Source organism: Neovison vison, chromosome 5 (genome assembly GCF_020171115.1).
Source record: "Neovison vison isolate M4711 chromosome 5, ASM_NN_V1, whole genome shotgun sequence".
Taxonomy (NCBI): domain Eukaryota; kingdom Metazoa; phylum Chordata; class Mammalia; order Carnivora; family Mustelidae; genus Neogale; species Neogale vison.
Window position 1 is genome coordinate 104044962 of NC_058095.1, and position 14448 is coordinate 104059409.

The following is a 14448-nucleotide window of genomic DNA, read 5'->3' on the forward strand; positions in this document are numbered from 1 at the left end:
CACTCACTGAGAGCTAAAGCTAAAGGAAGATGACAAAAAAGCCTACAGCAACAATTCCTGCAAGCCTTAGCATTTACTACACTGCAGGGCAAGCGAGCCCTAAAATCTCGACATCCCCTCTACTGGAAAGAAAAAGGAATGTGTATTTTCTTTAAGAATGTTTTCATGAATGTGAGTATTTTTTTTAAAGATTTATTTATTTATTTTAGGGGTCCCTGGGTGGCTCAGTTGGTTAAGCATCTGCCTTCAGCTCAGGTCATGATCCCAGGATTCTGAGATCAAGCCCTACATTGGGCTCTCTGCTCAGTGGGGAGCCTGCTTCTCCCTCTCCCACTCCCCCTGCTTGTGTTCCCTCTCTCACTGTGTGTCTCTCTCTCAGTCAAATAAATAAATAAAATCTTTGGGAAAAAAAAATAAATATTTATTTGAGAGAGAAAGAGAGAGAGAGACCACGTGTGCAAGAGAAGGAAGGGGGCAGGAAGAAAATCTTAAGCTCTCCCTGAGCACAGAGCCCACCGACCACGGCTGGATTTCACGGCCCTAAGAACATGACCTGAGCCAAAATCAAGAGTTGGATGCTTAAATGACTGAGCCACCAAGGTGTCCCATGAATGTATTTTTTACATAAAATGTGACTTTAATATTTAAAGTCTAGCCTCTTTATTTTTAGTCTGTCAAGATAAGTCACAATATACTACTATTAATGACCAAAGAAATTAAATTAACATAATAATGATACTACTAAAGGATGAGGAGCACTGACTCTGCTAATGCTTTTTATACATTAGTTCATCTCATCCTCGCAACCAACTCTATGAGTAAGTTCATATAAGGTTAGCTTATGACCACCATCATATAACATTTCAATTATTTATTTGCTTTGGAAATTGAAGACATCTTTCAAGAATGAATCCTATTTCCACCAGTCACTGCTGGTGGAAATGTAAAATGGTACAAATTCTTTGAAAAATAGTTTGGCAGTTTCTAAAAAAGTTAAAAATACATTTAGCATACAATTTCACTCCTAGATATTTACCCAAAACAAAACTATGTCTACACACAGACTTGTATGTGACAGTTCATGTACAACCACACCTACGCTTAATTAGCCACATTTACAGAATAATCGTAACAGGGGCGCCTGGGTGGCTCAGTGGGTTAAGCCTCTGCCTTCGGCTCAGGTCATGATCCCAGGGTCCTGGGATCGCGCACTGCATTGGGCTCTCTGCGTGGCAGGGAGCCTGCTTCCACCCTCTCACTCTGCCTGCCTCTCTGCCTACTTGTGATCTCTCTCTGTCAAATAAATAAATAAAATCTTAAAAAAAAAAAAAGAATAATCGTAACAGCAAAATATCAGTCACATTTTATAGATTTATTCAGTAGGCAATGATCAGCCCATGTCTTTTCGGTGATGACAATCATCATCACCATCATCACTGTCATTGCTAACGGCTGCAACTACGTCCTGAATGTCAGCTGTGGTTTTGGCACTGAGCCTGACACTTGAATTACATTACTTCCATTTAATCTTTGCGAGGTAGGCATTAGCCCTATTTTATAGATGGAGAACGGGAAACTCAGAGAAATTAGTATGACAGAATCTGAATTTGAATAATCCACATCTATCAAATACCAAAATTCCTTCCATTACGCTATATTGCCTCTCAGTTCTAAATTACTGCAGGGTAAGGAGAAAGGTCTATGACTACATCCTTTGCAGCAGTGGAATGAACCTGGAGGGAAGCAAAATGTGGGAATCATGGGACAAAAGAATTCATTCATTCTGTCAATAATCACTGAATGCCAACTATACATCAGGCATTACTTTAAGTGGTAGAGAGACAGCAGTGAATAAAAACCGAATTTAAGTTTGTAGGCGGTTGGTATTATACTTAACTGGGAACAAAAGACATTCTTTAGACTCAATCAAGTATAACTTATTAAAACAGTACCTTCATTGAATTTTTTAAAAAATTTTACTTATTCTACTTAATCTAGAGAGAGAGAGAACGGGGAGGAACAGAGGGAGAGAGACAAGCAAACTCCCTGCAACTTGGGACACATCAGGCTCCATCCCACAACCTTGAAATCATGACCTGAGCTGAAACCAAGAGTGGGATGCTTAACCAACTGAACTACCCAGGCACACCCTAGGGTAAATGTTAATAAATTTACCTTATGAGAGTACAATCATTTTATATTTTTTATAGAACACATAAAACTTCAGTGCTTCTTTGCCAGCTAATTTCAGTTTTAAGAAATAGGATTTCTGATTTTAAAAAGCAAGCTGGCTCCTTCAAGAATCCAAGTGCCTTTGCTGGCTGTTCATTAGGTGGACAACTGCAGCTGTCCTGACAATAAATGCCCTTTTTAAAAATTTCTTTTCAGCCTAACAGAATTGTTTATGCACCACACCCAGTGCTCCATGCAATACATGCCCTCCATACTAGCCACCAATGGGCTCCCCCAACCTCCCACCCCCCGCCCCTTCAAAACCCTCAGACTGTTTTTCAGAGTCCATAGTCTCTCATGGTTCATCTCCCCTTTCAATTTCCCTCAAGTCCCTTCTCCTCTCTATCTCCCTATGTCCTCCATGTTATTTGTTATGCTCCCCAAATAAGTGAAACCATATGGTAATTGACTCTCTCTGCTTGACTTATTTCACTCAGCATAATCTCTTCCAGTCCCGTTCATGTTGACACAAAAGTTGGGTATTCATCCTTTCTGATGGAGGCATAATACTCCATAGTGTATATGGACCACATCTTTCTTATCCATTCGTCCACTGAAGGGCATCTTGGTTCTTTCCACAGTTTGGCAACCATGGCCACTGCTGCTGTAACACTGGGGTACAGATGGCCCTTCTTTTCACTCCATCTGTATCTTTGGGGTAAATACCCAGGAATGCAATTGCAGGGTCATAGGGAAGCTCTATTTTTAATTTCTTAAGGAATCTCCACACTGTTCTCCAAAGTGGCTGCACCAACTTGCATTCCCACCAACAGTGTAAGAGGGTTCCCCTCTCTCTACCTCCTCTCCCAACACACGTTGTTTCCTGTCTTGCTAATTTTGGCCATTCAAACTGGTGTAAGGTGGTATCTCAATGTTGTTTTAGTTTGAATCTTTCTGATGGCTAGTGATGATGAACATTTTACATGTGTCTGATAGCCATTTGTATGTCTTCATTGGAGAAGTGTCTGTTCATATCTTCTGCCCATTTTTTGATGTGTTTGCCTGTTTCGTGTGTGTTGAGTTTGAGGAGTTCATTATAGATCCTGGATATCAACCTTTTGTCTGTACTGTCATTTGCAAATATCTTCTCCCATTCCGAGGGTTGCTTCTTTGTTTTGTTGACTGTTTCCTTTGCTGTGCATAAGCTTTTGATCTTGATGAAGTCCCAAAAGTTTATTTTCGCTTTTGTTTCCTTTGCCTTTGGAGACATATCTTCAAAGAAGTTGCTGTGGCTGATATCGAAGAGGTTACTGGCTATGTTCTCCTCTAGGATTCTAATCCACATTGACCACGTAGACCACATAGACCACGTTGAGGTCTTTTATCCATTTCGAGTTTATCTTTGTGTACAGTGTAAGAGAATGGTCGAGTTTCATTCTTCTATATATAGCTGTCCAATTTTCCCAGCACCATTTATTGAAGAGACTGTCTTTTTTCCATAGTATATTTTTTTCCTAATAAATGTCCTTTTTGATGCAAGTGTAACAGCTGCCACATCAACAGGGAAGAGGTGATCTACTCTCCAGGACCACACATTTTATTGTGCTTTTTTCAAGTAGCTTGTTAGAATCATCTAAGTGTGTGTGTGTGCGCGTGCGCACGTGCACGCGCGTGTGTGTGTGCATTTCGTATTCGCCCCCAACCTTTTTAAAAGATTTTATTTATTTATTTGACAGAGAACACAAGTAGGCGGAGAAGCAGGCAGAGAGGGAGAAGGAAGCAGGCTCCCCGCTGAGCGGAGAGCCCCGACGTGGGGCTCAATCCAGGACCCTGAGATCATGGCCTGAGCGGAAGGCAGAGGCTTAACCCAATGAGCCACCCAGGTGCCCCCCCCTTTTTATTAAGGTAATCTCAACAAGCAATATGGGCCTTAAACCCACAACCCCAAGATCCAGTTACATGCTCGGAGAACTAAGCCAGCCAAATGCCCCTTGTACTTCCCGTCCATCATATAAGACAGAAAGCAGTTTTCGCGTTAAGAGCAGGCAAGTTGTTCTCTCAGTTTCTAGTTTAAAAGAACAAACACTGATTGACTTAACTCCTTGCCTCTATGGATTGATATTTCATAGCTCAATTTGTTCAAAAAAACCCATTTATTTAAAAAAAAAATTTTAAAAGCATTTATGATTTAAGGTAGTTAATTCCTACGATTCGTCAGCCACTGGCTAGGTGTTGCTGGGTATAGAAAAATCAGTGAAACCCAGCCCCTATATCTAGCAGTTTACTGAATAGTGGGAAAAATCAGATGTTTATATAAGTAACTATGATAGATTAAATGAGCCACTGGAAGCAGGCCACGGAACTTAAATATCAATTACAAAATTATCAAGCCCAAAAGCTAACTTATAATCTTTGGAAATGAAAGCCACTTGTAAGCTGAAGACCATTTGTATTGAGCTTCCTCTTTATCTGAATTTATCAGTAAACCTTACTTAATGTCAGGCAAGAGGACACTCTTACATCTCTTTTAATTAGACTTAAATGGTGATTATTAAAGATTTGACCTCTTACCCAAAGGGATAAGTACATGGAACAAGGATGGTGTGTTTTAAAAATAAAAACATGACCACCACAAATCTGCTAAATATATTTCCTGACTGCTCTTCTTCCCAGCTCCTAAACAATCACTAAGTCAAATCATTAAGTTCTACAAATGCTATCTCCCTTTTTTTTTTTTTTTAATATTGTATTTATTTATTTGAGACTAAGGCAGAGGCTCAATGACTGAACCACCCAGGGTCCCCCTCTGGCCCCCATCTCCTCTTCTAGATAGTAAGCTGCCTCAGGGCAGAAACCATAGTTTATCTTTTGTAATAACATAGTTGCAAATAGAGGGTGACAGTTAATGTTCTAACCCAAATCAGTAGCCAACAGCTAGCTCTGGATTCAAGAAGATGGTAGTACTTACCTCCCACTGTCTCACAGAATGCAGCATTTCAAGGCAGGAATCTGGCCAAGACTAGCAATGGCAACAATTACATTCATAAGCAGGATCCAGGCCAACGACAGGACAGATTATTAAAATACCTCACATTGAGCAATCAAAACATTAAGGACTTTTTTTTTAAAAGATGGAATGTTTCTACACCTGAGAAATCATGTTCTTAACAAACCTGTTTCAGGTGCCTCTTCGGTAACTGCCTTAAGGTCAAAAATATTAAGTCTCTTCCTTTTGAGCATATTTTTCCTAAGACTGAAAAAGAAAAAACAATTTACCTTAATATTTTTACAATGGTCAACAAAAAATTGAGAAAACTATTCTATTATCATTTTTAAAGATTTTATTTATTTGACAGAGAGAGAGACACAGCGAGAGAGGGAACAGAAGCAGGGGGAGTGGGAGAGGGAGAAGCAGGCTTCCCTTCCCGCCAAGCAGGGTGCCCAATGTGGGGCTCAATCCCAGGGCCCTGGGATCATGACCTGAGCCAAAGCAGATGCTCAATGATTGAACCACCCAGGCTCCCTTAAGAAAACTATTTTATATGAAATACTCAATGTAGAAATTAAAAATAATTCCACTGGGGTGCCTGGGTGGCTTAGGTCATGAATCCAGGGTCCCAGAATGAGCTCTGCAGCAGGCTCCCTGCTTCTCCCCCTCCCATATCCCCTGCTCTGTTTCCTCTCTCAATGTGCCTCTCTCTGTCAAATAAATAAATAAAATCCCTAAAAATAAATAAATAAATGAATGAATGAATAAATAAAAATTCTACTAACCCACAATAGACATTTTAACAAAACTGCCACATCATAAGAACGGATAACTAAAAACTAGAACAAGTACACTTGAATTTTTGCATCATGATAAAATAAAGCAGTTTAAGTAGTTTAATTTCCAAAGTATCTAACTAAAAAGATTAATTTTCTATAATTTTATGTAATCCATTTCATATTAAGGTTTTAGAAAACTCAACATTAGCAAGCTATTAAAATATGCTAAATTAAAAGTTGTTAAAGTCAACGGTTGTCTTAGTTTAAGGGCAGAAAATACTGCATGTTTAATTACAAACTATAATTATAAAAGATGGCACAGATAATCAAAACATTCCCACTTATAAAGCAATCATTCTGTAATTTTAACATAATGATTAACTTTACCTAACATTTTAAATTAACTATTAAAATTAATGTCAGAGAGTTAATAGGTAACTTTTCCTTGTATATTTTAATCAACTGCTTTATGCATCAATTCACATTCATACTTGAATAAATTTACTGGGAGATTAAAAACCAGTTCAAAACTGGATAATCAGTTTTAATATAATTTTGAATTCTTGGGGCACCTGGGTGGCTCAGTCAGTTAAGTGTCTGCCTTTGGCTCAGGTCATGATCTCAGGGTCCTGGGATTGAGTCCCCCCACATTGGGCTCCCTGCTCAGTGAGGAGCCTGCTTCTCTATCTCAAATAATAAATAAAATAAATAAAATCTTTAAAATTTTTAAAAATTCTTTTCTGAATCAAATTTTTTAATGAAATCACATTAACTGAAAAAATTGAACTACCATATTGAAATTAGATAAAGTAATCTCAAATCACTTAAGTTTTCCTTTAACAGATCCCCAAGTATTCTTAAACAGAGGTATTTATACTCCCCAACTATTTTCAGTGCTTTTGGGTCCCTCTCCCCACCTGCACGCCCTCACTTTGCATCAGGTTAACAGGCTGATGGATTAAGGTAACTCACAGCAAAGAGGGAATGATTTGGTAAAGTATGGAATTTTAGAATGTACTAAAGAGGAACGGAAGGGAACAGACATTTGCTGTGCATCTACTATATATAGTTGGCACACTCCTTTCCTATTTTTCAAGAAAGCCATTTAAGTCAGGCTTCAGTTTCAGCATTTTATAGATGGGGACATAGAATGACAAGGCTATAAAAGTTGCCCCAGTCCCAGAATTAGTCAGTGGCATAATGCCAAGATTCTGAGGCAGGCCAGAATGACTCCAAAGCCAGTGCTCTGTGCCTCACCCCTCTCAGATGTCTCTTCCTTGGGAATTAACCCAAGGTATATCTGTGGTGACTATCTAGTCCTGGCTTGTCTCAGGCTGTCCCATGACAGAGCAGGGTAAAAACCTGGTATCCCATCACTCCTCTCCCTTACTCTAGAGTCCTTCAGTCAGTTTAACGCAGTCATTATATGCACATAAACAACCATCCTACTCTTTAGCTTCTCCCTTACCACTTTCTAAGAATTTTTTTTTGACAGACACACACATGTGTTGGTGGCGGCGGGGGTGGGGGGCTGGAAGGAGGAAGAAGAGAGAGGGAGAAGGAGTGAAAGAATCCTAAGCAGGCTCATCTCACATCCCTGAGATCATGACATGAGCTGAAATCAAAAGTCAGACACTTAACCAACTGAGCCACCCAGGTGCCCTGCCACCTTCTAATTTTTTATGATGGCTAATATCATCAAGAATCAAACTATGATATAGCATTCTGATGTAGTTTAGTGGAATCACTTCAAAGATGACTGATTCGGGGGCGCCTGGGTGGCTCAGTGGGTTAAGCCGCTGCCTTCGGCTCAGGTCATGATCTCAGGGTCCTGGGATCGAGTTCCGCATCGGGCTCTCTGCTCCGCAGGGAGCCTGCTTCCCTCTCTCTCTCTGCCTGCCTCTCTGTCTACTGTGATCTCTCTCTGTCAAATAAATAAAATCTTAAAAAAAAAAAAAAGATGACTGATTCAAACAAGACTGAAATTAAATATATATATATACACATTATATATATATACACATTATATATATGTATATATACATTATATATATATATATATATATATATATTTTTTTTTTTTTTTAAAGTAAGCTCTATGCCCAACACAGGGCTTGAACTCACAACCCCCAGAAATTAAGAGTTGCATACTCTACTGACTGAGCCAGCCAGGCACCCCTGAAATTAAATATTTTGAGGAATCTTAAGTAAAACTCCAAGTATACATTATACTCTATCCAACATGTCATAGGCATAAAATCATTTTAAATTAGTAATTCAGAGAATCTCTCTAAATCAGGCTTGAACTTGCTTTGTTAACAGCTGACTATCTTTTACAATCTTCCTATACAAATCAGTAGTTTAACTTCTGATTAACTTGCTGGGATTATACTTAAAAGAAAATCCAAAGAATACATAACATGTCAAAAACACTCACTGTAAGCTCCCCCTTCTATCAAGATCAGTTAGTTTTTGTTAAAGCATACTAAATATCTGGTTTCCCCTCCCCAACTATTACTTCATGGGCTTGAAGGAGAGCAAACAGAAACTTTCTGTAAATACAGACAGCTTTTTATTATAAAATAATTACGTAAGGCATGGCTTAGCATCTTTAACTCTGCAAATCAACAAATTCAAATTGCCACAAATAATCTACCACCTTAAGGTATTATAATGGATCTTTCTTTCTTTCTTTTTATTTTTTTATGGTGGATTATTTCTCTAGGGTATGAATAATGATAATTACATAGAGATAGAAAAATTATATATACTGTTATGTACATATCAGAATGAAAAATAATGCTTCTCGCAAGTGCTCATTTGTTCAGAATTCAATCAGTTCCACTTACTTACATCAGGAGACCTCCACTCATCATGGATAAATAGGAGGCAGGGCCCAACGTGATAAATGGTATAGAAAAGCACAAGACTACTTAACCCAGAACATCCATTTCCTCTATAGGAGATGGTACATGCAGGGTGAGAAGAGAGATATAAATGCATCCATAATGCTCAAATACCTATCAGCAATAACATGCACAGAATAAAGTAAATCTACAGAGAAACAAATAAAACTAACAAAACCAAACAGACTGCAAAGCCTGAGTACCTTTTCTTACGATCATCAGTCTTCTGTCCCATGAAACTGTCAGTTCCTTAATCAAATTGAATTTGATGCACTGGTCTTGTACTAACTCTGCCTGTGGCAGATTTGGCAACTTTCGTATCTGGTATTATGTTACTGACGCTGAAATAAGAAAAAGATCAAGTGTACTAGAAACTGTAGCTACAGGACAGTAATAAACTTTCTTATACACGAGATTCCTATTATTTAATTCATATTTCACGTCCATGCACTATAACAGCACAAAGCTTTATGTTTAAATGAAAGATTATATGTCACATGTTAATTCACATCCCACAGACCACTAAGATTTATATTTCTTTTTGAAATACAACTTTTGAAGGTATTCTTCAGAAATGTTCATTTAAAACATAAAAGTGTCACTTTGATGTGACACTATTAAAAAAAAGTGTCACTTATGAAACAGTATCAGACATCTGAAGTAGTATATCAACTTCAAACCTGGCGTAAAATAATGAGGTGAGAGGCACAGTGAGGCGGTGTCAGCTAAAACATAAGGTGAAGGAAACAGGCCTGAAGATGATCATACTGTACATAAGACCAGCAAATTATTTAACAGGAAAAAATTAATATTCCCAGAGAAACCATCTTATTCTTTTACTTGTTTTTAATCACCAAACTGAATTTATCATTTCTTTTTCAGGGACAAGAAATCGTGTAACTTCGCAAAAGAAAAATTTTAACCATTCCATTGATCTTTGAAAGACTGCAATCTTACTTAACATGTCAGTTTAAAAAAAATTACTAATATTCCACCTATGAGAAATATTTAATGTATAAATTGATATACTGTGCACCTTACTCACCAGTCACATGAAAAGAATCTATTCTGAAAAACCACCATTACCGACAGAACTATTTGATTCACTAACCTAACTTTAGTTCTTTCTCCATCTTTCTGTGCCTTTGAGACTTCCTCATGCTGCTGCAGTTGCCTGAGCAGCTCTGACTTGGTTGTCTGCTTATCAAAACAGAGAAAATCTGCAACAGCAGATGCTGCTGCTTCCAACTCAGGACTCACGGACTTGGTTCTAACAAAGAAAATGAAAAACAAGGAAAAAAAAAAGGCATTACCTATTATGCCATTAGTTTAGTGGAAAGTAAAATGATTCTTTTCCAGAGAAAACTTTTTTTGTCATTCAAAAAATCCATTTCTGACAAAAATCAGTAATTTTTAAATATTTGGCTTTTTTAAAGGAGGCACCACACCCAGCATGGGGCTCAAACTCAGGACCCTGAGAGTCAAGATCAAGAGTCACATGCTCAATCCACAGAGCCACCCAGGTGCCCTAGGTACTGCTTTTTTGTTTTTAAGATTTTCTTGATTTATTTGACAGAAAGATACAGCAAGAGACGGAACACAGTCAGGAGTACTGGGAGAGGGAGAAGCAGGCTTCACACCAAGCAAGGAGCCCGATGAAGGGCTGGATCCCAGGACACTCGGATCAGGACCTGAGCCGAAGGCAGACACCTAACAACTGAGTCACCCAGGCGCCCCAGTATTGGTTTTATATAAACTTTAAAATGTCAAAAGTTGAAGGTAATGGATACTTGTTGAAGCACAATACTAACTCAGAACAACACATTAAAGTAATATATTAAAGTATAAATTAAGCACAATACTAACTCAGACTATATTAAGTTAAATATGTATTTTAAATATGTATTTATGTAATGGGTAAAGTAGAGGGGTGGGGAAAAAAAGAGTGGCGGTTATAGTTTACTGGATTTTTAGATGCCAATTTATTTCAGAAACTATATATATTGCAAGCCAATATTAAAGTAGCTAAATCTATTCACATATCATGATAGATCCATCTGATGGAATAGTACACAGCTCATGCTATTAACATGAATGAAACAATGAAAAGTTGGATTTAAAAAAAAGGATGCTCTAACATTCCTTTTATACAACTTCTGGAACACGACTGGAATTAATAAAGCCTTCTGCGCTACCCACACCATCTCAGCTTCACTCCGCTAAACCTGAATTGCATGCTTGGTGAACAAGCTTCGTGGTGGAAGAACTGTTATAATTCGGGGTTTAACACCAGTATCGGTACAGTGTGAGTATTTTAAATGACGAATGAAAGAAAAAATGGAGGCAGGAATGAGACCGTTATAGTCTCGGGAAGTTTTAAAAAAAAAAAGGGGGGGGTGAGACAACATTGCTTCTGGAGCCCGGACTGAATGGGGGGAGGCGTGGCGGAGCGCTCGGGACAGGAGCCAACCTTGTACCCGTAGCTCTGTTTCTCACCCCCGTTATGACCTTGGGCAAGTCATTTTAGCTTTCTGGGATTTCCCTTTCCTCAGCTTTAAAGCAACGGCCTCTGAGATCCCGCGGGCTGGAACATCCACCCCAGGAAGCGGAGAATGACCACTGAACGCCCCGGAGGTTGCCTTGACACCCGCAGGGCCAACAGCGCCGAAATGCGGTACCTGACCGTTCCGTGCGGAGCACCGAGTAGCACAATCGTAGCCTCTGAGCCTCCACAGCATAAAGGGAAGCGGGAGAGAGGGCGTAGAGGTAGGATCGCGGAGACCCTCGGAAACATCGCCGAGACGCAAACCCAACTGGGAGCACAAACGATCAGGCCTTCCCTCTGCCAAACACGTCCCCCGCTCTCTCTTTCCGTTCCGCCACCTGGCTAGTTCCGTCCCTTCATGTTCCGGTGGGCAACAGGGGCCTGTAACTGAGTTCCGGGCTCGTCCGCGGCCGGGCCCCGTCCTCGGCGTCCCTGCGATTCTAGTGGCCTAGATGGAGTGGATGCCTGAGTTCAGCTAAGATGCGCCGGTTCAGGCATCAGGACCAGCGTGGGGGAGGAAGAGAGTGGGGGAAGCGATCTAGTGTGCAATACTACTTTGAGAGGCGGGGAAGAGGCGGAGAACTGACCCGACTGGACGGTGTCTGGGGGAGAAGGTGCACAGCGTTCATCACATTCTCAGAATGGCCCTTGGCCACAAGGTTAAAAGAGAAAAATTACCCTGGAACATAGAAATTAATATTTCTTTTCAGTCTCTGTTCTTGATATAGAGTCAAAACATGAGACGTGTATGTGTCTTCGCCCGCCCCCCACCCCAAAATTGTTTCAGAGAGAAAAATGTGCAAGAGAAAGGCGTGGCTTCGTCCTGCCCTTGAGGAAGGCCGGGAGGGCTGAATGAGGGGGTCAAACCTCGGAGTGCATGAGCACAAACCCCGGCAGGAGGCCGGCTGATAGGTCACGCGCGAACCTCTGGACTGCACTGCATGGTGGCCGCTGAAGGCTGACGTCAATTTTCCCTACCGTTTCAAGAGGGAATCAAGATTGGTGGCGAGTTTTTTGTAAATGGAAATACAGAAAAGTGCATGAGTTATAAACACCTTGAGGAAAATGTACCTCATGAATTAGTAAGAACTGAAATTTACCCCAGCTCAACTTTCTTCCTTTCTTCTTCTTTTTTAAATTTTTAAATAAATTTTTGAAAGATTGATTGATTGATTTTAAGAAAGACTGAAAGAGAGTACGAGCGGGGAAAGGGGCAGAGGGAGATGATGACCAAGCTGACTCCTGCTGAGTGCACAGCCAGAGGTGGGCCTCCATCCCAGGACCTATGATATCAGGACCTGCATCGAAACCAAGAGTCCAACGCTCAAAAGACTGAGCCACTCAGGCGGCGCAGACTCTCAACTACTGCTTTCCAAAAGAGGCCTTTAATGATTACCCTAGTTAAAATAGCCTCCTGCACCGCCCAGTCCCAGTCTCTGGCAGGGATCCTTGTTGTCTACCAATCCCCATTTGCCTCTTCCTCTGGAGTTCTCCCTCTTTGTGGCTACAGAAGAAACATTTCCCAGCCTTCTTTGCAGACAGGTACCTCTACGTTTTATCAACAGAATGTGAATAGAAGTGATGTACCCATAAACAAAAAAATGGGCACAAATTCCCCTAAAACCTTTCCTCTTTCCTCCTAGTTGGAATATAGACAAGATTATAGGAGCTGAAGCAGCTAGGAGATGGAGAGATGAAGGCTTTCAGAGATAAAGGTGAGAGCCACCCTACCTCTGTCCCTTGCTGCCTCCTCCAAACTCTCACAAAGGAAGGGGGAAGGGGAACACTTACTTCTTGTTTAAATATATTTCTTAGTTTCTCTGTGACCAGTAGTCTAGATTGTATCTTAACTAAGGTACCCTCTATGTCAAAACCTTGTTTCATTTTCTACAGAGTATCACCAATGGAAATTTATCTCATATTTATGTGCTTTTGTTATCTCACTCTGACAGAATGTGTGTTCCGTGAGGGAATGGACTTTGTCTTATTCACTGCTGCAGTTCTAGTTCCTAGAACCATGCCTGTCATATGATAGATGCTCAAAAGTATTTGGGGAATACATTAATTATTTCCAAGTACAAAATAGGTGTAGAGAGTTTAGGAAATTTGCCCAACTTCTTGCCGCTAATCAATGGCAGAGCTAGATTCAAACTCAGAACCACTTACCTGATATTCTTGTTCATCTTGGAATAGTTAAGGGTTTATGATTTTATTTATGCATAAAGTCACACGGAGGCGCTCACTGAACACATAAATGAGTAGCTCAAAAGATCTGAATCCGAGATTCTAGCAAGAACCTAGGTGATTTTGGTGCAGGTGGTCTTCAGACAGAATTTTGAGATACACTACAATCACAGTGTGGCTTACTTAGCCATTCATAGCTCTACATTCACTTAGGATACACATAAATAAAAAGTGTTATAATTGGTGTACTATTAAAAGTGATGATCAGACTATTACTTCTGATGAACGTCAAAGTCCTAATGTTCAGCAAACAGAGCCAGACGTAAGAGGCCATACACTGTATGATTCTGCTTCTATAACAGTATGAAGAAGACACAGCTAAAGGGAAGAAATCAGATCAAAAGTTACCAGGAAGTGGGGATGGAAGGAGAGGATTGGGTACGGCAGAACATGAGGGAACTTTTTATACTTATTGAAATACTCAGGGCGCCTGGGTGGCTCAGTGGGCTAAGCCTCTGCCTTCGACTCAGGTCCTGGTCTCAGGGTCCTGGGATTAAGCCCCATGTCGGGTTCTCTGCTCAGTGGGGTGCCTGCTCCTCCCAGCCCCGCCTGCCTCTCTGCCTGCTTGTGATTTCTGTCTGTCAAATAAATAAAATCTTTAAAAAAAAAAACTTATTGAAAAAAAACTATATCTTGATTCTGGTGGGGGTCATGGCCTTTCACACTTACCAAAACTCAAGACTTGTACACCCAAAATGTGTGATTTTTACTGTATGCAAATGATATATCTCAGCAAAACTGATTTGAACAAAAAGGTTAATTAAAGCAGTTAGAAATCTGCCATTATAAAATTGGTCACAAATTAAACCACAG

The 14448-nt window shown here is 40.1% G+C and overlaps 1 protein-coding gene across 1 annotated transcript in view; it reads left to right on the forward strand.

Annotated features, from left to right (window-relative positions):
* The first annotated feature begins 13045 nt into the window (after positions 1-13045).
* LOC122907045 (mitochondrial ornithine transporter 1) overlaps positions 13046-14448 on the forward strand; it is a 58626-nt gene continuing 57223 nt past the window's right edge. Inside the window, exon 1 of the mRNA XM_044249643.1 lies at positions 13046-13106. The gene's annotated coding sequence lies outside the window, so the exon portion shown is untranslated. The remainder of the gene's footprint in view (positions 13107-14448) is intronic.